This window comes from Rhipicephalus microplus, chromosome 7 (genome assembly GCF_043290135.1).
Source record: "Rhipicephalus microplus isolate Deutch F79 chromosome 7, USDA_Rmic, whole genome shotgun sequence".
Lineage (NCBI taxonomy): Eukaryota > Metazoa > Arthropoda > Arachnida > Ixodida > Ixodidae > Rhipicephalus > Rhipicephalus microplus.
The window spans coordinates 143810763-143837737 of NC_134706.1; the positions used below are offsets into that span (position 1 = coordinate 143810763).

At 43.1% G+C, this 26975-nt stretch overlaps 1 protein-coding gene across 3 annotated transcripts in view; it reads right to left on the minus strand.

Moving 5' to 3' along the window:
* LOC119180000 (uncharacterized) overlaps positions 1-16606 on the minus strand; it is a 287597-nt gene extending 270991 nt beyond the window's left edge. For all 3 annotated transcript variants that reach the window (XM_037431129.2, XM_075869824.1, XM_075869823.1), the window contains exon 1: positions 16538-16606. The gene's annotated coding sequence lies outside the window, so the exon portion shown is untranslated. The remainder of the gene's footprint in view (positions 1-16537) is intronic.
* Between the last annotated feature and the right edge of the window lie 10369 nt (positions 16607-26975).

The following is a 26975-nucleotide window of genomic DNA, read 5'->3' on the forward strand; positions in this document are numbered from 1 at the left end:
TGATCCCGCGACCTGCGTGTCAGCAGCCGAATACTTATCCACTAGACCAGCACGACGGGGCGAGAAAGTATTGCACATGGCACATGATGTTCCGGATCTTTTCGTGATATCAAATGCCACTAATTATTCATCGTCTTAATCAGTGTCGTCAGTTATGCCATCAGCAATTTTTTTCGTGAAGTTTGCAAGTGTCGTGTTTTTGTCCTGGAGGTCATCCATTATTACTTGCTGATCAGGCAGAGGAGGTTTTTCTGCTCGCACACCTTTGGTAGTGAGTGTAATGAGCCTTGATGTGGCGCCTCAAATGACCCCTTTTCGGCGTTGCAGGCGGTCTTTTTTTCGATGCAAAACGTGAGTATTCGACGGGGTTTTACGGCAACAAGATATAGAGAAGACGGATGCAGACGTGATATTGGTAGATGTAAATCCTAAATTTATGTCTCCCACTCACCCTGGGGAATGAGCCAAGGATCGGATAGCTCAACAAAACACTAATATATATATATTTATTACTGAAAAAAAAGAATATTAACAGAATTATTGATTTTTGTAAAGTATATTGAGAAAATATTGAACGAAACAGTTTATATTGAAGTAGCAATAAATGATTGATATAAAAGAAAATTTTTCTGTAGTCTACATTGGTTAACTGGGCACATTTTGGTATTGACGTCATTGAGTAAATCTTTTCCACTGCCTAATGAAATGTTGCAAGGCTTCGCACGCTTTCCTGTTACTGTGACCAGGGGTATGTGCGCCGAGGCATAGAAATTTGACGTGGTGAAAGCTAATTCAAAGGTTCGTAAGGTTATTTCTTGTGATAACTTCGTTAATTTTGAAAACTTTCGCAATAGGCTAAAGAGTGTTGCACGGTTTCCTTTCTGGGTAACGGTTTATTCATTAAAATCAACTTTCTTCTCTTGTAATGGCGGCGCTGTCCATTGCCGGCACCACGCGTGCTCTTCGCCGCATCGTTATTTTTCAGGTTTCAATATTTAGCTAGCTAAAAAGCTCCGAACTTGCTATTCGAACATTCAATAATGGTCTTACTCACCGACTTTAAAAAAAAGGCTTACCGTGGAACTGACGCGAAACAAGTTGAGGGAGCTGTGCTTCAAGGCGTACCAGCAGTATAGAATAAAGTGACTGCTTCATGGTTTGATTGCACACTGAAGCATCTTTCGAGCTACGTAACTTGCCGCTGCACCGCTGGCTAATCTATTCATTGGCCATTTCATTCCATATATCTGTGGAAATTGTAGCGGTGCATATAGTGCGAACAATGAAGCATCGCAATTGCTTTAAAGGCCTCGCAGCTTCGCCCTTGTCTCTGCATGCCATCACTGTGGATAGACGTTTTTGTTCCGAATCTATTATTGACAAACACGGGCGCCTAAAAATACGGCGATTTGTTGGGAAAACATATCTCCAAAATATTGCAAGCATGCGTCAGTCTGGCGTCGCCGACAAAAGAGAATGAAGAACTTTTGGTATCTTGGGACGACTATGTTTAGTAATAACTCTTTTATCTACCTACTTTAGGTACTATCTACCTTCCTATGGCCATATCTCACTTTATTCCAACTTTACGTGCTGCTAAGTTTTTCGCCTTGGCGTAAAGTTCTGCGGCATAGTAAAAGTCTTTTGGCTCGATATGGTTGCGTCGATGTTTGCATTTATGTTTACCAGACTAAAAACGCAGCGAAGTGATCATTACATACTTGCGCAAACTTGTACAAAATAGAATTCTAGCCAAATGAATTTTGTTACTGGACAAATTATTGCCACTTAACTCTTAGCAAACAACAATTGGGGAATTTGCGCAACATGATTGGTCGTTTGATTGTCACCAGTCACACGTGGCACCGGCTACACCACGTGCTAAACACGAGCAAGATCATAGTAGCTTATATGGAAGCTATGCTTTTGATAAAATGCACACTAGCCAAGCACGAGAAAAAAGCCCTCACCAAGCTTTGCGACAGACACCTCCTTAGAAGCCAGATAATATGCAGGTAGAAGACACCGCACAACAGGAGCTTTTTCTGTACATGGACACTGACAAGGCAGGAATCTGGCCCACTCTTCAAAAGCTGAACAGCCAATGAGCCCCGGGAGTAGACGGCGGAAGGAATAAAGTCTTTGGAAACTTGGAAAATAAGACAACCTCTGAAGTCACTACAGCACCAACGAATGATTGTACCTAAGATTCCCATCGGTTGACTTTGAAAGAGGAGAAATAGTGCTCAATTACAACCACGGAGAACCCGCAAATTGTAAGAAATTTCAGCCCACAGCCTTATGTTATCTATCGTAAAATTGGTGGACCATGCCTTTTTGAGTAACGTCAACGAACATTTGGAATACATCAGGGCATATCCGGACATATGCTATTGTTTCGAGGTAATATCACTGCGCAGGATGAAATGTTGCAAATCAAACTGCAATACTTTATGCAAAAAAAACCAGAGAGACAGACTCATTGAAGGATTAGATCTCAGAAAGCCTTCTAAAATGCAAGGTGTGGTGCCATACTATGCGAGATGGCCACAATAAATTGAGGCAAACAAGTGTGCAACTAGGTCAAGCATTTTCTCATGAACAAGAGTGTCTCCTGAACGCTGGGCAAACTGGCATTCTAAGACAGGGGGCATAGGCAGCGTTGGCACCCCGAAACGCTCCAGCATGTCGCCGATGCTTTATAACTTTTTATAAGCCTTCCCAAATATCTCAAACGGATGAAGGAAGACGACCACCATATATACTCAGATGAGCTTTTTGAGCATGCGAGAGAAGCGGCATGGCACTCAAAAAGCGCTAACACACCAACGGTTTATTTAGTAGAACAGCAACTTCTAGATTCTAGTCTTCTCAGTTCTTTACAAAAACTCGAAATTCTCTGCTACCACGTGATGTTACCTTCTAAGTGGTCAGTCCAGCGTGTTGAGTTCAAATAAATTTGCATAGCATCGAAAAAGAACGCCAAATACCCACGGTAAATAATGGTACTAAGACTTGTAACGAATTCAAAGGCGCTGGCAGAGCAACTATCAAGAATTTGGAAACTAAAGACACGAACACAGTGAGCCTTATCAGAAAAATCACATAAAGACATCGAGACATAAAGAAGGCCAATTTCGTCAGAATCCTACATTACTTTGTTATTATTGACAATACCTACACGGTAGTGTCGCCTCGCAAAACTGATACACTGCAGAAAAGACCATGTTTAACCTATAAAGTGTTTTGGACGAAAAGAGCTCGTCCTGCCCAAACTCTCAATAAACTTCTTTGGAAGAGCAGAACTTAACATAGCAGAATAGGTACTACTCCCACGCGTTCAGGTGGAGAAGGGCGCGCTTACAGCTTACGTAAGACCTATTGGGCAATTTGGTTACTATCAATGGTGTTCATATAAGCACAAACTTTAATAAAACAGATTAGAAAAAAAAGTTGGATAGAGCAGGAAAGCTGGGCGCTCAATTTCAGCTGTTTATTCGAAAGAACGTGCCAGCAGATAACAACTTTCTAGGCATGCGTGCATCAAAATAGGTAAACACTAGTCACACGTGTCGAAAATCTGCCGCTTATTCCAGTAAAGTGTAAATCACGTAACACTAAGCAACCTATGCCTCTGTTCCTAAACTAAAGCACCTGAAATAACTCTTGTGCTAATGTGCCTTTGCTGCTGCCTAATATCTTGAATTCGCCAAGCCAAGGCTCAGATCTGCAGGCTATGTAAAGCGCAGATACCAGGAAATTTTCTTTATTCTCTCAAGGTAACTATTTCTCCTGAGCTTAGTCACTGAAACAACGTTCAGTTTGGCCCACATAGGTCTTCCCACACGACAGTGGTATTTCATATACAACACCCACTGCGCATTTTCTGGCATCCTTTGTTTTCAGTCAGCACGGCTGACCCGTGGACACAGTACCCCAATTTGCGTGGTACCAAAATGAATATATGCCCGCCAGGCCTATTGGCAACTCTCTTGAGTATGTGGAAAACTCGGTAGGTGCGTACCGTACCAATGTGGGCGTGCCTTCTTTTTGAACGAGGCTGGACGTTATCCTTTTAGGGCCCTTCACTCCCTGAAAGGTTTTTGAGATGGCCACTTTATAATAGGGCTTGAGAAGCTGGCTTAATAGAGCATTGCCACTTGATTATAACTATTATTCATGTGAGCACACTACCTTACTAAGGCAGACTCAGGACGGATGGTAGCACTTTTCCCCCTGGCTATTTTCGATTCAGAACAAAGGTACGGGGGCATATTTTTCGGTGCGCGTGGACTGCACTGCCAGCAAACATGGCTTCAATCAAACGTAAATACAAGTCTAGAAACTGAGGTGTGCTTTGGGAAGGTAGTTCATGTGTAAAAAGCATGACCTTCCCATGCAGCCGAAACGTGGCAGAAATGTCAGTAATTTTCTTGTGAAATGCAAGAAAAAAAAACAATCGTCCCCGTATCTGCATTTTATTCTGCAAATGTCGTCGAATAACTATAGTCTTGTGTGTGGAGAGAGTGAACAAACATTTATTTCCTGTTCTGCGCAAGGAAATTGGTGATTAGTATTCTGGAGGCGTTGTGTTAGAGTTCCTCGAGCGTGTAGTGGAGGTAAACAAGCGCATCAAGTCACGTCTCACGTGAGCGCCATCTGGCACTTTTTTCGAAAGCGAAACGCCTGGCTCTGAGATGGGTGTGCGCGCCCATCTCAGAGGTGACAAGGTGTAGAACGCAAAAGGACGGGTAGGCGCCACCACCATGTCGTCTCAGCAAAGCGCTGGAAACACTCGCCTTTTTGTGCAAGCATTGCACGGTTAGTGCAGCATGATAAGTGCTATGGTCTTTGGAATTAATTATGTATGCCTTTTCTTTTAAAAGACGCACATGCAGATTATATACGTGTTGTTATGATGCCCCAGACATGCGCAATAATTGCTTCTTATTGACAATCGCACAGGTATGAACGCTGAATTGTGAGCAACACTGGTGGGCACTGCGGATGTCGTCAGCCGTTTCAAGTACCTGATGCCGCTAAGAGTGCACAAACAGACAGCTGTACAGACAGACAGACTGTCCAAAATTTTCGCGTTGAAGGTCGCCAAGAAAGACTATCGTCTTCAAAAATTGAGTTGGCGTTTAAAAGCAAGCTGGCTTTACTGCATCCGCGAGCCTTCCACGTTGACAAAAAGCAAGAATGCCAGAAGAATTTCAATTGGGCGAACGCAGAATTTCTGCTACAGCGGGTATTTACAACGTGTTCGAAGAGTTAATTGACGCGCAAAAAATCTGACAGATTGAGACACGAATCTTTACATGAACGCGTGCACTGTAAGCAAAAACTATCCGAGTTTGGGGTTTTTGCGGCTCATGACCTCTGAAAACTCTCTTGTGTTTAAAATTACTACCTCGTGTAGGAGTAAAAGATGGTACATGACATAGTTTTACCACCACCTCTCAGGCAAGTAGTAAATGGATGTCAAAATCCAGTTTTACCACGTAGGGAGTTTTCTATCACGTGATTTTCAACCTGCGTTTCAGTGTTTATTATCACGTGACTGCAAGGTGCAGCTGCTTCGGTGGCTTTTGCCTCATACCCTCATTGTGACGCTCTCAGCGAGTCCTAAAGGTACGCGAGGACCACAGATCTTTTTTTTTTGGCATCGACGTGCCTCAGGACTGACCTCGAGTCAACGCACTTTTACTGGAACTATGGGCAGCATAAGCACAACAAGCGAGGACAGCATTCTGTGAACGAAAAAGAAAAAAAGACAGGGGCATCTCAAAAGAAGAAAAAAAAAGAAAGAAAACCTGCTGTGGAAAGCTGTCCTGCATATTTTCGCAAATTGTTGGCTTTCGCTCGGTGGTGGTGCCTTGGATACAGACGGTGCAAGAAGCTCTGTATCTGGGTTTCTGGTTGGGCTGATGGATCTCACGTGTTTCCTACATCGTCAAATGACAGTGCGCTTCCGAGCACCTCCGAACCTGCACGTCGCGGATATCTCGCTTCCGAGCCGAATCGCGAATATCTGCCAGTGGTAACAAAATCAATCTGGTGTCATCGTCGGTGCTTGTCTACTGGAGAAACAATAAGAGAAATGCTTCACTCTGTCGTCGGCACCGAGCTACGGCCGCCAGTGACCAATGGGAGTGTGTCACCGGGGCAGGTGAAAGAAGCATCGCATATATTTTGTTCCACAGTAGGCGATGTCTGCGTGAGTAAAGTGCTGCCCGAATCGCCCACCTCATGCACCAACTGTTCTCAAACATGTGGCACGGAACCAGCAAGCGGCTGCCGGTGAGCACGAAGAAAACCCGCACGGTGGTGTTTCGTTGGAAGTATGCATACACCGCCCCGTCCCGTATGATAGCGGTCACGTGTTCATTTGTGTCTGAAATGACGACAAAATTCGCACAGGATCTCTGATCGCCAGCTGTGTTTTATCGGATAGCCGTGCTCCTCGAAAAGGCCTAGTACGCCGTCGGTAAGAAGCTTGTGTGCAGGCGTGCACCGCTCCTCTACGCCCGTTGTGATGAATACGTGCTGCTACTGTGTTTGTGCACCGTCGCTCAATGAAAGTCATTGAGCTACCATGGTTTATGCGTACTTATGTATATTTTATGGACTTGTGGATCAGCAGTGCTAACACTCGTGGGGCCATGAGCCCGGTGTGCAAAGTAATTATTGGATACTCAAAAAGGTGAGATTGGGTACATTTATAATAATAGGTCGGTGTGACATTAAGTTCCCTACAGCCCACCTTAAGTTTATGCTTGGACCTTCAACCGTTGTTGTTAATCAATGCAAAAAAAGAGCTCTCCTACCGGTCCTACAGGGCCGGTCAAAAAGTCGTGCCTATGTATACCGGATTGTCAAAGTGTAGTTGAGCAACGCAGTAAAAATGCAGAAGGCAGTAAAACGCAGAAGGCAGTAAAAATGTACTCTCGCTATACTCGCTCAAAACATCACTGGGGTAAATAATTACTACTCTCCCTACGTTCAAAACTCAGTTAGCACGAGAGTAAATTTTTACCTTGATAGTAGGTGGTAAAAAAAACCAGGAGAGGTAGTGCGCTAGAGGACAAATGGTTTACCCAGTTTTAGAGGTTATTTCAGGTCATTTTCGTTTAGTGTGTAGAAGCACGCATGGGAAAGTCGGGATAGCCTACCAAAACCAGAAAGGTAACGAGAAATAACTCTCTAGATTGATAAAAAGCACCAGGTAGTTAACCAGCTAAGCACATGCATTTCGATTTTTATCACAATTGAATAGAGAGTACAGCAACGTGTTCACAAAAGGCCTGAGGGAAGGACATGGTGACAACGTGTTGGTAGATGTGGCAGAATACGCGATTTGATTGGCGTTCGCAGCTGTGGGCCTGAATACTGACATCCGAAATTATTAGCTTGTGTAGTGTACAGGAAAAAGACACTGAGGTAGTGGAAGAAGTGGTGATAGCGTGAACTATCATTTTCCTGGTTGTACATATAAATTTAGTGACTCGCATAAAGTGGCCCCAAATTAAGCATAAAGTGGAATTCCGACAGAGGCTGCCATTATCCCCAAAACCAACGTAAGCTGTTGGCCTCGAGATCTTAGACTGGAGCAAACTCGCTTGTGATGTCAGTTTGCGGACTTCACTATCAACCACGCTGCAGCGGTCCCTGCTCCTGTGCGCAGATCGTCTGCGTTTTGCGAGAATTTTGTCGAACAAACAGTCTCGCGAGGGTCAAATAACACCCGCAACGAATTTTCTTGATTGTAATTATGAATGCGTTTTATTTGAAGGCCAATTGAAAGTCCCAAGACACCAGCCATATGGCCGACAAGCTCATCGATGCCACCGACCGCATTTCTACCAAAAAAAGAAAACTGTGTGCGTGTTTTCGCTCGTCGACTGCTGTTTCCACTATGCGATACTAATTAGTTCGGTTGTTTTGAAATTTCAATAGGCGTGCCCCTCTGTAGAATCTACAAGGATGTAGCTACATATTGCGAAACTTCACGGCATCTCATCGACGGCGAAACGGTGGATGACGCTGACGACGTTGTTGAATGCGTAGTCAAGGCCGTCAATGGAAATCGCATCACCGTCGCAGCTATAGTCCTGGAAACCCATGGATTTGTGAACTTGTCACACAATGCCTATTGGCAATCGAGTGCTGCGCAAAGGTGAAGTACTGCTCTTTGTTGCAGTGTGCTTAGTTCACCCGTGAAAAAGACGCAAGCTTTAAAAACAATTCTAAAGAAATGGGTAGGCCTGGCCTACTGCTAAGAATATTTTTTCTGCACCGCAACAATAGTGACAGTGAACACAAGGACCTGAGTGAGAATCCCTAATTTCTGTCACTATGGCACTATAAAATGAAGCTTCAGATATTCACTACATAGCAGTTGTTGAAATTGTTTCTTCGGTATTCAGTCGATGGTTTGCGGCAACTAACAGAATGACAAAGCAGCATGGAATTGCCATATTTAAAATAATCGTGCTCAGATTGTAGATGTGGACGTTGGTTGGGTGAGAGCAAGCCCATGCTGTATCTTTGTAAAAGGAACCCGCCGCGGTGGTCTAGCGGCGAAGGTACTCGGCTGCTGACTCGCAGGTCGCGGGTTCATATCCCGGCTGCGGCGGCTGCATTTCCGATGAAGGCGGAAATGTTGTAGGCCCGTGTGCTCAGAAATGTGCAGCTGGGTACGACGAAATAAACCCTGTGCCGATAAAATACGTGGCCGATGTGTTATCTGCTCCCTCAGCGTATATTATAAATCTTTCTTTCTCCACGGGCATTTTCCCAGATAAGCTAAAAATTGCTCGCGTATGTCCGATCTTTAAAGGCGGGAATCCGAAACACACGACCAACTATCGGTCCACATCAGTGCTACCTGTTCTTTCGAAAGTTTACGAAAGTACATTGAACAAGCGGCTCCAGGATTTTTTTTGATAAATACACTGTTATAAATAATGCGCAATTTGGCTTCCAAAAAATAAGTCTGCAGAGCTTGCATTACTTCAAATAAAAAATGATATAATAGGGAATTTCGAGAAAAATTTATATACAGGTGGGCTATTCATAGATCTGCGCAAAGAGTTTGATACCGTATGTCATGACATTCTCTTGCATAAATTAAGCTCACGTGGTATACAAGGAATTACACGACCTATTGAAAAGCTATTTAGAAAATCGACACCAATTTGTGAGCATAAACAATGTGCAATCATACTACGTCGTGGTCGAGAAAGGAGTGCCGCAGGGATCCATTCTGGGTCTCTTCCTATATATAATTTATTTCAATGATCTTTGCCACATTCCAGATTGCCCCAAACTAGCAATGTATGCGGACGACACAAACATTTTTTTCGAGGGTTCTTCACGTGTCGACCTTGAAGAGAACGTGAATGTTTTTTTGAATCGACTCTCATCACGGTTAACACTTAATAAGTTGTGCTTAAACGCGAATAGGACCAAGTACATTCTGTTTGCGCCCGTGAATAAACCAAGAAATTTTAATATGACTATTACCTACCACGGACACATATTAGAACAAGTTAACAGCCAAAAGTTCTAGGTGCCTGGTTTCAAGAAGACCTATCTTGGAATGAGCACATAGCAAAGTTAAAGTCAGAACTAAGTAAAAGTATTGGCTGCTTATGCAGGTTAAATTCTCTCATACCACTGTGGCTAAAAAACATCCTTTATTATACTCTCTTCTACTTACGACTTTGTTACGGCGCTCTTGTGTGGGGGACTACAACACTAACAAACTATTCTAAATTGGCTATTCCACAAAAGAGGGTTCTGAGAATCTTTGAAGACTTTCGTGGCCCTATACGTGACTTGCGGACAGAACCGCTATTTTCGAAATATCGCATGGCCAAAGCAAGCCAGATTTACCATTTTAAGTTATTTCAGTACATAAAACGCAATACACTCTTTCATTCACTGGATTCTCGTGGTTCTCTGTACGATTTTTGTACTAACGCTAGAAGGACTCCCAAGACTCGAACGATCTACGAACGACAACACTCATCTTTTCAGATACCCACGTTTTTAAACGAAATCCACAGCCTCCTAGATATAAATTGTACAGTCCCGAAGCATACGATCAGGATGGTACTGATCGAGAACATTGAATTTTCTTGACTATCGTTCTATGTGTCCTTTTTGCCTAAGTTGTATCTGATGCTTCTTATGCGTGTTATCTTTTCCTATGCTTCCCTGTGTATATTGTTATTTTTGTATATCTCTTGCAATAGCGATGAGAAATCGCAACTTATATCTATTGGTATTTAAAACATTAAGATGGTTATGTATATTTTTGTTTACTATAAATAACACTCTAATACTTTTGTATGTGTTACAGTATTTTCACATGTACCCTACGTATTTTTGTATATTTTTGTATTTTTTCTGTATCCTGCAAAATTCTTATGTCAGCCTGTCTGCCCCACTGTATTTGGAGCAAAGGCCCTTTGTTAGGCTTTCAGGCTTTTGCCTTCGCTCCATTTTTTGTACTGGCACAGAAAGAAAGAAAGAAAGAAAGAAAGAAAGAAAGAAAGAAAGAAAGAAAGCAAGAAAGAATGAATGAAACAAAGGTTTGGGTGCACGTAAAGAACCCCAGGTGGTCGAAATCTCTGGAGCCCTTCACTAAGGCGTCTCTCATAATCATAGGGTGGTTTTGGGACGTTAAACCCCAGATATATAATATCCTCGTAGGAGGAAGGAGCTTTGAGGGGCAAGTGCTGGTGTGCCTCGGAGAGAAGCAAAGTTCCGCTTTATTGCCTCCACTGCCGATGCACATTATTGCAGTTTGTCTCAGTAATATTTGTTCAGCGTGGGGTACATAAAGAAGTACTTATTACAGCATGGGGCCGTCTCTTGGGTACCAAGTATAAGAAATAGTTATCGCTAATTATACGTACGTACACAGGGCCACATGGCAAAGGCAAACGTGGCCACGTGGCAAAGGCAAACAGGGTGAGCTTGCGTTCACGCACGTATCATAGCGAGAAGCTTAAGAAGCTACGCTTAAGGTGTTAGCATCGCCTTAGGTTACAACCTTTAGTGAATGTGCACTAAGCAGCGAAAGCAGCTTCCGCTAACCAATTTATATTAAGAAGTGCGTACGCGCCCGCTCGTCTAGATCAGTTAAACTGCATATAGATGTACACACACCAATCAAATATATTTGAGTCTATAATGCCCTGTGCCGCTAAGCTGTGCTCACGGGGCGCCTTTACCCTAGGTGACTAGGAGGTGGCGTCGTCGACCCCCTGTTTAGGGGCTTTCGCGGTAGGCTTCGGGACAACAGCTCACCTGGTGTAAGTTGCCTATGCTTGTAGCCTTCGTGAAATGAATGGCTGAAGGATGGATGAGGCGCTCAGGCACGTTTGCAAGCTTGCCGAAGAGTGGCACATAGGGCGACTATAGCGAAAGTCACTGTCATCGAAGTGCTTGCTGCACACGGTCGATAAAGCCGTGGGTTGCTTTCTCTTTCTGAGTTTGGCTTTCCACTTCTTCCTAAGCTTCGGGCCCTTAGAAAAGCTGTGAAAGCTAACGCCTTTTCGTGGGTGGCTGATGATGGAGGAACTGAGCAGTACTGCAGCATTAAGCAGCGCTGGCCATGGAGACAAGCGGCTACAGTATTCGGAAACACAACGCAATATTGTCAAAATGAGAAAAAAAAGCGGACAATCACGGTTGCTACAACAGCATCGGTAGCCACCGCACACTATCTAGCCAACTGAACTGCTTCTTTGTCGAGTTTTACTACGAGGGTGGTTTCTACATGGCACCACACCTCGAATGCCTTTCGAATCTTCCAAGTGACTTCATACACGTGCGGTCTGCAGCGCCTTCATCGGTCGCACAAGAGGCCATTAGTTTAGGAACCGAAGAGAATAAAAAATGGCAATTTGACTGGTTCCTGACCCACAGATACCCCATCCCTAATCGTTTGGAAATAAAACCTAAATAGGGAGGTCCATCGCTAACCACGAGGCCTCATGTTGCGCGTCTGCGCAACAAGATACTCTACAGTGGATGGATATCCAGCGAAAGGCTGAATGTACCCTGACGGAATTGCCATAGAAAGTGACAAAGACTTTTTTTTTAATCCAGGCACGACAATTCCCAATAACCTTAAAGCCTGGCATGGTATGAGCGCTAGATCAAAATCAATCATAAACCCAGACTTAGTAGCACCTGTTCATCTCAGGAGAACATAGCACAACTATTCAGACGACAGCTAAAATTATACGAGTAGACACGCGCATTTCTTAAGTACTTTCTCTAGAAATATGTGCTTGTAGGCACAATAGATACATTGCGAACCCTGACTGTGTAGTTGATAACTTCTATATGAGCATACAAATCATCGTGATTATCCTTTTTGGAGTCGCTTGGTGTGTGCTTGGTGACTGGCTCGCACGCCTGTGTTGAATGTAATGATTTTTTCATCGTACCTGACGTCGTCTCACAAGTCATTGAGCATGCTGTGAATTCGACGTCCTCAAGCCCTACCAGTCACCATTGCAGCTTTCGCCTGATTGACGGCTCTGCTTGCTAACACTGATGGCCCTTAACGAGGCACCTGCAGCCGTTTTCCTCTCGCCCGCTCAGCTTGCTGGGATTCACTATAGCGTGAGTATCGCAGCGAGTCCCTCCCGCGTTTTCTGGCTTTTGCGGTGGGGACGCAGAGGAATGACTGGACAGTTACGATAGCACCAGTGCTTGCAATTACTGGGATGAGGCGCGCAAGCTGCGCTATGGTCTCTCTTCGTTTGAAAGACGTCGCTAAGCCGTCATACTATAACGACAAACGTGTCTTTCCTGATTGGTCAGCATTCACCATGCTTCTGCGTCAGATATTCAGCAAGTCTGCAGGACTCTATGAGGTAGTGAAAGAAAAGCTCGATAGAAGCAAACAGGGGCCTGACGAATCGTACACATCGTGCATTGAAGACGTTCTATCTCTCTGCCGCCAAGCCCAAAATGACATGCCGGAGGCCGATCATATTCGTTAGGTACTGAAAAGCATCAACTTCATCCCATTCATTGTCTTTCTCATGCAGAGCCCGACAAACTTTCAGGGCATCATTACCACCTGCCAGCACTTGGAGGCACTCTACACTCAATTCGCCTTCCACACGCCTCCTCTGACACTACTCTCACTGACGAGCACAAGCTGTGGGCTCTCATTCGCACCATACTCTAATAGGAGCTTCACAGCCTTTTTTCTGTGAGTTCAATTACTTTATCTGTCCGCTCGTCCCCTCCTAACTTGCGGGATTTTATAAAGGATGAATGGGCGTCGACGACGAGTGTCACACGTGCCCCGTCCCCTGCGCACCGCGCCTACACGCGCCTTCGTATGCCTAAATCGTCTCATGGTCTCTTCAACCAACTCCACTGTGATGTGTTGGGTGGAACAGAAACCGATACTGAAAGTGTAGTGCGGTGGCACAGTGGGTTTTTGGCTGCGCGTATGTCTGGTGTGGTGTGAATGAAGAAGAGACTGACAGCTCGCGAAGCGCGGCCTCACGAGAGAGAGATCCGTGGCTTCAGTGGTGCTCGGCGGTCGGTTTGTTGTCAACCAGTGGTCGTGGTCGAGCAGGCGTCCGGCCGGATGACTGACCCAGGGACCAGGCGTCGCGTGGTTATTTCGGATGCTGTTCCTTGGGCTGAGCAACCGACGAACGAAGCCAACCAAAGTTCCGGTTTGGCGATTGGCCTAAGGAGCAGGTGACTGGCTGGCACGACGTCAACGTGCTGCTGGGGACACGACTAGACGGCTGAGTACTGCTGCTGCTGATACTGCGAAAGAGGGCTGGGTCAAAGGAACGACTGACCACGTCGAGTACAGCGAGGGAGCCAGGCAGCACATTGTTCAAAAAGACCAGCACATAGTTGTACACGGCAAGCTAGACAAGCGGCGCACCGTTTCCAAGCGGCCGGCGCCCGCATCAATACCCTATGAACAAAATTTTTCACTTGAATTGATTCGTTAGCTCCTGACCTCTATCTAAATGTTTTTTTGTCCATGTGTGGTATGAAATGGGAATGGAAGTGTGAACTTGTCTTTCTGCGTTTGTGCACTGCGAAGTTCTTTCTGTAGCAGTCCGGCCCCTTTATTACCATCTTATTTCCATGTACCTGCGGGAGTCCTATACGACCGTTTGGCCGCAATTGCAGCCAAGGCACCCATACCACTATTGCCTGCTTGGTGCCTAACGCGCAACATTTTATAGTTCTGTGGCATACGAGGACGTATCTCCCGCTTTTTCCACCGGCGCTAGCAATTTGATCAACGAGGTTGTTTTTCAAATGAGAGTGGCCGTGCTTCAAGGACCGACCCTTACGTTCAAGGAACCTAGCTTTTCTCGTCACGACGTTCACCTAAACCTCCTTTGTCCCACAGTGGTCTACGTACTTCTTGATCACACCACCGTCGTTTACTGCCGCCCTTCCGCATCACCTACATCTCTTGCCCTGATGCCTCTGGGCGGCCACTCGGAAAACTAGAAGCTGCACTTTTTGGAGGAGAAACTGCGCGTCGTCAAATTGTCACGATTCCTCCTGCGACCTCTGCTAATTTACTAACCGTTTGTATAGAAGGAACTTCGGTTGACGTACTCATGGATCCTAGAGCCGTCATCCCAGTCTTTCACTACGGACTACGTCGCTTTCTATGAAAAATGCAAACTCCTTGTGTTGGTCCAGTGTTATGGGGTGCTATGGACAATCCAATTTACCCTTATGAACAATCCACTGTTCATGTTCAGATCGACAGAATTCGCCACCATTAAAACTTGCTGTGCTTTCTTGTTGTGCTCATTCGATTATGTTGGGCTGAGACTTCCTGTCAGCTGCCTCCGCTGTCATTACATATGGTGCTCCTATAATTCACATTATGAGCACTGAACCTTCTAAGAAACCACACCTGGTCACAGCTGCACATTTTGTATTGCCTCTAGCCCAAGAACCTATTCTCGCAGTTAGGTCGAGCGACACCATTGACGGTGATGCAGTGGGTGTTCTTGATCAGCGCTACATTTTTCGAGGAATCGCCATTGCCTATTGTTAAGTGTGGTTTTTGCGTGGTGATGACAATCTCACCGCCTACAACACGACAACAAAGCCACAACTACACTGAGAGGAGTCCCGCGTTGCAAGCCTTATCGACACAGCACCGGTATGTGTCGTCAGCGTATCGCCTTTGTTGTCAGTCACTAAGTGTACGCCACTAGGAGGCTCATCTAAAGCGTTTAAAGCCAGTTTGAGGCTATATCTGAGTCCAACGAAAACCAATAACTTATTGTCCATTTTAACGAAAGACCAAACTTGTTTTCACGTTTGGTCAGATGGCTTGAGGGAAGATACAGGGGCCTCTCAATTCATTGCCACAGACGGGTCTTGTATCATTCCGTGTCGTTCTTAGGCTGTGTCGTCTTCAGAACGTAAGGTTATAAAATAACAAGTCAATGACATGCTCACACGCAGTTTTCAGCCCTTCAACAATTCCTTGGTCTTGTTCTGTTGATCCAGGAAGAAAAAAACTGATCAGAGCAGTTTTGCGTCGATTACAGGGCACTAAACGAAATTTCCTGCAAGATTTATACATCCTATACCTCGAGCTGACGATGCCCTTGACACCTTACAGAGTGCCGAATACTTTTCAAGCCTCGACCCATGATGAGGCTGTCGACAATCCTGATCCATGAGTCTGATAAAGAGAAGACAGCGTGTGCTACTCCTGACGACCTCTTTAGACCCAAGAGAATGTAAATGGGAAGACAGAAAAGTGGGTGCAAAATAACTTGCCACAAGCAGGAATATACATATGCTGTCTACTTGGAGCGAAATGAGGTGAGGTAGCTTGCTGCGCTGCCCAGCTCAACATTTGGACTATCAACTGAATCATCCCGGAAGCGCGTGAGGCTCCGAGAAGACGAAAATACGGGGCCTCCTGTCCTCCTTTGAATTCACTCTAGCAATTCGACTGTGACGTTTGAATAATGTCATCGCCACTACTGCGTCATGTGGTGTCCACTTAATTTGAAGTTTGGTGGCTCATGGCAAGTTTGTACGGCCTACTGTTTTTGTAAACTACCAAAACAAAAGGCACAACAACTGCGCTACAAAGATAAATGCTGCGAAATCAACCTCACTTTGTCTCGACTAAGCTGTATTTTAGAAATAAAAAAAAAACTTCGCAAACAGGACAAACAAATTTTATTATATGTACTAAAAACCTGATATAGGCAAATATTTACTACACCTTATATAGCCTAAAGTCTACGTTGAAGTCGTTGTTACTACGGATATATGTACGAACGAAAGTCACGGGAATGCGCTTAAGGAGAAGCAGTTCGCTCTAGTTTAACGTTCTTCTGTTTGTGAGTGTTCATGCATTAAACAAACCACGCACAATGTGCAGCCATACTGCTGCCGTAAACGTCCAACTGTAATGCTAGAACCATTTGCCTGAAGGAGACGTTCAACATGTTATTTAAAATAAAGACCGCCTTACCTGTAACGCGAGCAGTATGCCCCTGCCGATAAGAAATCAAGTCATGCAATACTTGTGCTCACAATGTGCAGGATACAGAAAAAAAGCCGGCTGCCAGTCATTTTATACCCTTAGGTTGACTAATGAGTTCATTTTGCTTTATTTAGCTACCGTGCCACCAACACGACCACCCAGTCGATGCTAAGTTAGCAAACGAGAAAGGTCAGGCGATAGGCAAAAAAAAGCTTCCTTTATAGTTGACGTTCAAGTGTCTAATTGTTCCGCTTCCTTCGACATGTGTGATTTGTAACTACGTGTGCGCCCAGTGCATGTTAGCAAACGAGAAATGTCAGACAATTAGCGAAGTTTAAATTTGACTTTCAGGTGTCTAGTAGCTCCGCTTCATTCGATATGAGTAAGTGCAATTTTATTGTAGGGCTTGTAACACCATTCAGCTAATTTGATCTTAATGATCGCAAGAGGTTCACATGACATTGCATTCCTTAAGTGACTTTTGTGAAAGACACGAAAAATACACTCGCTTCGCTACTGCTCTGAATTTAGCAAAACAAAATCTTTCCTTGCCCTGTCTGCAATGTCTTGCAGAGGATTACCGCCCGATACATACTAGTACGTTTAAATGCGATTCAAAATCCCATTGCTAGCATGTCTGCACTCACCTCTTCAACTTGGCGAAAGTGGCGTTCACGAGAGATGCGATGCGGGCTTGTTGGAAGCTCATCTTCAGTAAGTTTTCTTGTTGCACACCAACAAGACAGGAAAGAAAAATTGAAAGCACATACAGATAGAGCAACATTGTTATTCTCACAAACCAGGGACCACGTGTGCACTTGTCTGATGAGTCACAGTAACTTGTGCACGGTGAATAAAGCAACAGCATAATTAAAAATACTTACTTACATATACGTACACGTACACTCATAAGCCTAAGGCTTGCGCAGATACGTGTATTCTTTTTCGTAAAGTGCTATATACGACTGCCTCACAAAAATATCTCTCCAAGTGGAGCACTCTGTTCAGCATCTGTTAAAAGACGAAAAAATTCACAATTGCTTCCAGCTATATTTCTGGTGTTTTCAAAGATAGGGGATCATTGATGCTCCTCACAATGTTGCGCAGAAAAACCATCACTCGCATTTTTCAACTTTATTTTAGTTTTAACGCAATTATAGATGCATCTTCTTAATTGCCCTACGTAAAAATTTCTACAAGTCAAGAGAATGCTGTATATGCCTGGTTTCGTACAATAAATAAACTTTTTCCAGTCTTGTCCTTGTAAGTCCGCACGATTTTTTTTCTAGTTTTGACTTTCTAAAAGACTGATCAGCTTATTAGGTGCTGACAAAACAACACCAGTTTCATAACGCCTTGCTATTTTTTTTTATTTTGTGCAAGACCAGGTGGATATCAAGCATTACTATCGTTTCTTCTTCCTCCTGTTCATAAGTTTCTTCGATGCGTTCAGGTTTCCTAGCATTTCGCACTACGTTCAATATTTCTTCTGCATGTAACACCGAAAGCTGTCTGAGATAACCAGGGCCCGAATTCACAAAGCTTTCTCTTTGGCTACGCATTTTCTTAGCCAAAAAGTCTCTTATCTGGAGGGATTACTATAGCGCGGGTATGAATTTAACTTATTCGGCACTTAAGAGGGCAAGGAGGACCGACGATAGCCGATGAAACGACAAGGAAAGAAAGAAGTGTGTGCCGATAATATCAAGGTAGCACGCAAAGCGTCTGGCATCGAGAGTATACGATGATAGCCAATGATTTGCTGCATCTAAGTTTCAGTTCCGCGAGCGTCTGCTACAGCAATTACGGGATGCCGCGTACGTTGTAATAGACGTTTTGGTGGGTGGTGCAAAGTCAAGCACTTGCCTTTAATCAACGAATGTAGCTAAAAAAAATAATTGCTTGATGGCCTTAAGCCACCGAGCAATCCATGCACTATCTCGCCAAGTACAAGTAAACAACACTCCAGGTGCACCACATAAATGAAACCACACATAAATCGATGCATGCAATGTTTGAAAATGTGCCTTGAATGTCTTCCCTTATTTAAAGCGACCACTTACCTTACATTTCATTGAAGCTGCGCTGCTACTAAACTAATTCCGTGCAATCTAGCACGGTATAGTGGTGAACGTAAGGGTGTTTAGTACCTATAGTCAAAGGTAGCCTTTGTTACAATATTCTTATTACAAGACACATGAGCGACTTTGGTGCCTGCAGACGAATTGTGCTAAAATAGATAACAGCAGTAATCAAATGATATTGTGAGCGCGATTTCACTGGTTCCATGCACCACAGCATTTTTATAAAGCCGGAATGCGAGAACGTGCATACGCTTACGCTTAGGTATATGTCTACGTAAAATGAGGGAGACTCGTCGGGAGGTGTCTCAGTGCTAATGCTTTTCACAAAACACGGTGCAAATATTTCGTCCAGCGTTGTTTGAGTGCGCAAACAAAGCAAGGGACGTTTATACGAGTCTTGAGGTCGAGAGACGTTATCACACGTGCGAAAAGGATGAAGAGAGAGAGAGAGAGAGACTCTCGTTTCGGCTTCGCGAAAGCTTAAAATTAATAGATAATAAAGACAATTTTCTGGCCCAGCAGACGTCAGGGAGTCTCCGCAAAGCAGCGTCAGATGCTCGGAGAGCATAAAAAAGAGGAGTACGCGTTATATGGGAGTGACAGCCACTCAGAAAGCGAGATGAAGTGTGACTGTCCTTAGATGTGAGAATCATTGCTAACTAGGAGAGTAAAGGAGAGATAATGAGCCAAAACTTTCCTAAATAACGATAATGGAAGCAAACTGAGCATTCATCTAGTGAAAGTGACACTAGTGACAGTGAATTCATAATAGTTGATTAGCGTTGTTACAGGCTGTTATATATTTTTATTTTCTTTTTATATTTGGCAAAGTATGAGAAGGTAGCCAACGTTATAGCCGGCTATCCCAACGTCATGACAGTAATGTACAAGAATAAATAGCGCACGGTTATACAGTCACACGTGGCGGTTTCTATCTTCTAGTAACCTTGGGCGAACGCATTCTAACTATTTTTTCTATTTTTGACAAAGTTTCACCGAACGTTTTTGCATTTGGCTTCATTCGAAGGAATGACGATATATAAGCAATAGGGCGAATGCAAGCACTGCTGCAGTGGACGAGCGGTTACAGCGCTCATCTACAATCTACGAGGTACTTGGTTCGATTCGCAGAATCACTGAGAACTTTTTTTTTTTCAAGAGGTTGCCCGGCCTGACATTATGCGTGGTGGTGGGTACTAACTTTTTTAGAAGTAGGCTTTCACACTTGCTTCTTTCACTCCCCTTTTAACCCAAAAGCGCTGTATTGTGCTCCTTCAAAAATTAAACAATTCAGGGTTCATAATTTTTTCCTCCATTCTCTCTTATCGCATAAGTATCCAGTGCTGAAATACCAAATTATACCTGGTATATTACTTTTCACGTGTTTGGATATTGGACCAGCAATCAGTCTTCATGGTGTTTTGAAGAAAATCTACACATGCAGTGAGCTAACTGCTTGCAGCCAAGTTGACTGCCTTTGTAGAGACACGCTTTCGTGCTAATTTGGTGGGCATCATCACATGCAGCAAGACCAAAGAGCACGGACAGTTAGCGCTGACGCGAACAGAGTGATTAGTTTGTGTCTTCTCTCCCGCTATTTGTCATGCTGCACGCTTCAGTGTAATGTCACTGTCAATGGTTAAAATGAACTATAGCAGTTAATCGAGTTCTGCTGAGAGGGTCCCCAATTGACCAGAATGGAACATAACAATGGTAATTTGATTTGTGTTATAAAGAGATACCCTGCTTTTGGTTACTAGAATAAATTTCTAAACTTAAGTTTATTTTTATTAACAACAGTTCCAGTGCAGATGAAAGGTGCATGGACAAAATTCGTGTATTCAGCTTGACTAGGTTTGTGACCTTAATTGTAATTGCGAACCGGTATCACAGTATGCATAAATATCACACACATATACAACCACGGGTGATAGCTTGCTTATTCTGATTAAAATTGAAAGGTTGAAATCGACCTATTTAACCAGCGCAATGTGTACAAGATATGCCATGTAGAGTAGCTATGCTCTAAACTAATCTTCGCAGGTCCGTTCCATTTTACCCAATTTCTTGCCCATGACTGTGGGTTGGTAAATAAAACAACTTCTTCGAACACACATATTCTGTGTAAGGTTACAATTATTTTTATGCAGTACAAAATAAATTGAAATATGTAATGGCTCAAAAGAGAAATAACTAGAAACAAATTCAGCCATATCATTACCAAACTTACTCACCAATGATAAACGGATTCTCATTTAAAAGATACATACATACATACATACATACATACATACATACATACATACATACATACATACATACATACATACATACATACATACATACATACATACATACATACATACATACATACATACATACATACATACATACATACATACATACATACATACATACATATACACACACACATATACATATGTACACCCATACATACATACATACACACACTCAGGTGTAAATATTAAAATGGATGGCTATAAAACAACAATTCTAATAAACTCATTTTGAATATACTACAGAAAGTAACTTACGAGAGAAATCCACCGGCACTGTTATGTCTGAACACGGTGTTTCTCGAACCATCTCGCAAAAGCTTGATGCATAGTTTTCCGCTGATGCCCAGTGACAAGCACTCTTTATAAAAAACACAAGAATAAAGCCCTTGACAATGTCATGCTAAAGAAAAGGGCTGTGCATCAATATTTTGTACATGTCTGCAATATCACTCTGTTTATTTACATAGCTTGGCTCATTCACAACCCACTAACAAAGCATGTTAGGACACTTGGGCTGAAAGTTGGCACAGCGCGAGTAAATTCTAGACAATACATGAATAATACAAATATAAGCTACTAAGCTCCTTGGTGCAAACAGTGTTTATATTGACAGCTATAGGTGCCATTTCGTTTCCCCAAAACACTTCTCAAAAGTAGAATCAACTTTATTTAGCTAAAAGTTGCTATTCTGGCGCGTCTTGGTGGCTCAACGGTGGAAGTGACTCTTTCGGCCAAGAAAACAAAGACCAATTATTTTTCCAGTTCGTGAATTCACCCAATGCTAACATTGAGGCAGCTAGTAGTAGTGCTTTTGGAGAGAGGAAACCACCACATTCCCACCAGTTGTGGCTTTGGGTAGCTACTTCACTTGGACAAAAATGATGAAAAACACTCCTCAAGAAGACTTCAAAGTTTGCACACCAACACAGTTCCCATACATACATACATACATACATACATACATACATACATACATACATACATACATACATACATACATACATACATACATACATACATACATACATACATACATACATACATACATACATACATACATACATACATACATACATACATACATACATACATACATACATACATACATACATACATACATACATACATACATACATACATACATACATACATACATACATACATACATACATACATACATACATACATTATTAGTCTATTAGTCTGCTTGAAAAATATTGAGTTTACTGGTGGGCAAAGACTGTACACTATGTGAGATGATGCTCCAGTGCACTGCATGTATGTCTTGCTGCTGGCCTCAAGTGCGATGTTGCTCAGTACATATGTGTAAAATAACAACTAATACTGTGCCACTGTCAAGTAATTATGGGTCATTTGCATGAAACAGGGACCAAAATAAAAGAACATAACATTTGCCTTCACAACGTTCAAAAACTGTAAATAAATTTCCACAGAGTTTTCACAGTTCATCTGAGGATAGTAATATTGGTTGTAAACACATTCTTACTTCCACTATCAAACTATTTTAAGATGCCAGATTCAATATTAGAGTATACCAGCACTTTTGTAGGGCTAAACAATTGTACAGGCACCTAAAAAAACACAAGTGAATGCATGCTATAGCTACATATAAAAATAAATACTTTTATTTCTAGTCTGAGTAGAGCTGCATAGATGATAAGTCACTTGCATTACATTATGAACGAACCTATCCGAGCAAAGTATACATTTAAAAAGTTACACTTACACAGTAGATAAGTAGACTGTTGAAGGACGGACAGGGAGTGGGATAATACCCAAGCACTAAAATCTACTGTTAAGATATACTAGGAGTAGTGATGATCCTCTTCCTTCCAAATAAAATAATCCACATAGATTCACTTCCCAGAGCTTATACACTCATGGCATCATTGGTGCTATACAAATGAGTGTACACTGAAGGATTACATCGACTAAGTACATGATTACTGCATCAATGGCTTTACTTCTTGTACTACAAAGAATGCAAACACAGTTACCATTGGCGAGCATGGATGCTGTGAATTCTGGCATGCAAATGTAGAGGCACGCAGGCACTTAACACACATGTTAAAAACTTCACCTAAAAAATATTTGCTCACTAACACTACAGCAGCTTTTAAATTAGTGTCATAGTTTGGTATCTTTCATGCAAAATTTATATAATTTCGAATGCAAGCAAAGGAACTGCTGAATAATGCACTGCTAAGAAGTTAAGCAGCAGCTGCTCCTGACATCACAATGTGCTCTTTCTGCTGTTGTAAACTTTGAGCAGGAGAACAGTCACTGGCAGTCCATTTATACTTTTTGGTCATCTGTGCTCTGTTCTTGATACACTGTACATGATCGTGGAGCACCGAACCCCTTGTTACTGCTGGAACTTAGAAAAATACAGATCATTGTTACAACCATGCTACATGCAAGAGTGTATAGTTGTCAATTATGTGCTCATATTTACAGATATTGTATTTTCAGAACCAATGACAAGCCTCAACACACACACACACACACACAAACAGTGAAGGCTGAAAATATATTTAGAATGATACAAGAGCAAAACCACAATGTTATAGATGAAGGCATGAAACTTCTGACAGGCATAAAAACCCAATAAAGTTTCCTTTATTTCGACTTTACACTAGGTGCGAGAAGTAGACCACAAATAAGTTCACTAAGAAACACAAGTTAGACTGCATTACAACACAACAGCCAATGTTGATAACTTTAAGGCTATCTAACATAGCCAGCTCACCATACCGCATATAGGAGCAAATGGGCAGTCTAGAAGACACAAAAAACTTGTGGATTATGAGTGTGCTTGTTTCTGACATCTATTATTCTAAATGAAGAAAACCTTTCAAAAATGCACTTCATCAGGGGAAATAATCATACACAACAAACACAACGGGCTCCTACAGGTCCCACCAACACTCACCATTATTGTTGATACCAGTGTCTTGCCGGATGGATATGCTGTGTCCCGCACAGAACACCAAAGGAGCGCTCCATGACTTGGATTGCATGTGTGCTAGCTGCATCGCTCTGCTGCTGAAATAGGCTAGCCACAGTCAGAGAAATGAGAAGCCATGGCTTTGAAACACACTGAACGTCACCTTTAGAGATCAACAATGCATACTTAGGTCAGGTACAATTTGTAGAAAAATATATACCATTATGCAATCGTGGTGAACATGTTCGGCTGAAACACAAGCAACAGCACTGAGAGAGAAAAAGCTACATTAGGTAAAAGATGCACTTACTGGCCTTATGTCATCAGAGGGTTCTTCAACAGGTCTTTCTCCTCGCAAGTTGTGAACAGCCAGGCAATTTTCACCCACTTGCTATTTCCTTTCAGAGCACTTGATCCACAGAAGGAGTCACAAGCTGGAGAGCTCAATAAGGAATCAAAGTATTTGTGCTCGTTTTAAAGCACAAGCTTTTGAGTCTCAGATTATTGGAGTTTCATTCATAAGCTGCAGGCTTTCAGCTTTCAACATTCTCAATTATCTTGCAATTTAATTCTATAATTGTTGAATAAGAATTATGTGTAAGAATATTACAGGTATCCACTGAAAGCAACCATGCTTGGGTTTTCAATTTGTGCACAGTGAGTGGTGTTCACGTAATCGTTTGTATTAAAGAAAAACTATCCTTGCAGCCAGCCGTTAGGCTGTTTTGTGCCCTCGAAGCTCCCAAGCAGATTGCAGTCCTTCCAGATGAGGCTGCCATGCATGCTCCACGCCACATCCGCTGAATGATAACAGTCCGAGCAGTGACATAGGCTTGCACAGTTAGGGAGAACGCGTCCTTCCTATTTTTGTACAGGTGCTCCAAGTAATGATGAGGATTGATGTGCCAGAATGTGCAACCGATGCATCACAGGACCTAAACAAACCAATCTATGCCATCTGTGAAGAGCCAAAAACGAGATATTTAAAGACAATCATTAAAAGCACTCACTTCTAATACTTCTTTGAGGAAGTTATCACTTCGTTAAAGTGACCAAAGTCTGCTATAATCACTTTCAAATAAACTGAAGCCTCATGTAAAATTTACGTACCGCATTATATATGTCCTACTGAAGTATAGTACTACCACAGTGGTAATCGTCTATAGAACTAATTTTCTAAAATAACATAAATTTTTAAGTGCAACCTGGCTCCTGAAAAATAAATTCACATTAACTTTCCAACTATCAAACGTGGTCAATCGACAGGCCCAACCTCAGAATCAAAGAAGAGCTCACTTGTATCAAATCACAAAAAACTTTTTTATGTATTTGCTCCATAATATATGTATGTATATAACAGTAGTAGTAAATTTTTCATGCTTCAACTTACCATAGAGAAACATTACATCTGATGGGCTTAAAAACTTGCACACGTTATAGAACTGCGTGAATTATAGTACCGGTGAAATTTAGTTCTGCAAGGTGAACTCACCGATGGCAGCATTTAGTGGCCGTCGGTGTCATAAGGAACCAAGTACGGCGAACAGGCAAAGGGCATCTGCAGACTGGAAGCTGCCAATGACAGCAATGAAGGGCTGGCCAGGCGTGCACGTCCATTGATAAAGTGTAAGAAGTGGCCATGACCGGCTGTTGTCAAGGCTCTAGTGCCGTGCAAAACGATGGCCAGACGAACTCGGAAACCTGTAGTGAGGCGATATTGGCCTACAACTTCATCCAAAGCAAGGCACCGGTGAAATCTTTCCTTTTTTGGGGGGCTGGAGGGAAGCTTGACGTTCACGGGCTCTCGCTGCCACATAGAACTCTTAATTTGTTACCGAAGAACAGTCTAGGCGCGCTTCCAAAGTAACACGATCCACAACAGAATGTAGCATCTCGCAGTTTTGGTTGATCACATCACAGCGCTAGGACTATGGTTATCACAAAAAGGAGAAGTGACGACTTAACAAACAAAAGCGCCAAGCTGCCCCACCACGACTTCGCAGGGCAAAACAGTTATCAACGCTGTCTTTCAAGTTTCGGTCGCACGAGCACAGCTTGTTCACTAGTCTTGGAACTTCAACACAGCACCACTGTTCCCAACGAACATCGTTTCACTCCCGAACAGTACATTGCTCTCAAGTAAATAGAAGGGTGCGGGCTAACTAGTGGCGAAGCAAGAACCGAGCGCGTAGTTCATACGTTTCCGTACGTACTTGGGGTCACTCAAGTAACGTGTCAAAACGCTGTCAATCCGAAATGTCGCACAACACCAAACTGAGAGACTGGAAAGTCAAGCGAACGAGCTGTTACCGGCACAGAAACACACATTGCAGGCTTCTTGAGTGCCAGTTGTCGATACATCGACGCCAATCCCCGCTTGATAACCACACCGACGCACAGGCTTCGCTGCGCTTCACCGTACACCATTGCACTGCCACAGCTTTCCGCACTGCTTACACGCACCGAAAGAGCTGCTGTAATCACAACACATCGGGTCAAACGCTGAAGTAACTCGTGCGAGAAGCGTTTGCTAAAGTCGCACCGACCGATATGCTGTTTACGACGCCATGTTGTTTTCGACAACTGCGCAGCACATAAGATGATAAGAGAGCTCTTAAAAAGTACTTGCACTATTTTCACGGCGTGGAAACATTTTCTCTTATGTGCGAGGGGGGTGATATGACGAACAGGACAGGCGTGCCAGATGAAAGAAGTGTTTTGGCAACGTCACGGAGTGAGCTGATGTAGAGGGTATTGCTTCGCAACCAATCACAAGCTGTGCCTGTCGGCCAAACCGTTGCCTGCTCGCGTTTGTCGTCTGCTTCGATCAGAGCATGCGACAGGGGATTCGCCTTCGCAACGCTCTAATTCTCAGGTCAAGTGGTCGCTACGTCGCACAAAATACATATCAGTGGCTCGCTCTGCCTTTGAATGATGTTCGTGCGCCAAGTTAAATGGCTGGTAATTGACGCAGGGATGAATTCAGCCAAGGTTTGCTCTAGAATCGTGAGGGTTTGCAAATTTTTGGTGTCATACAAAGGTACTAAGGTCATTTCATTCCGATTGCTTGCCAT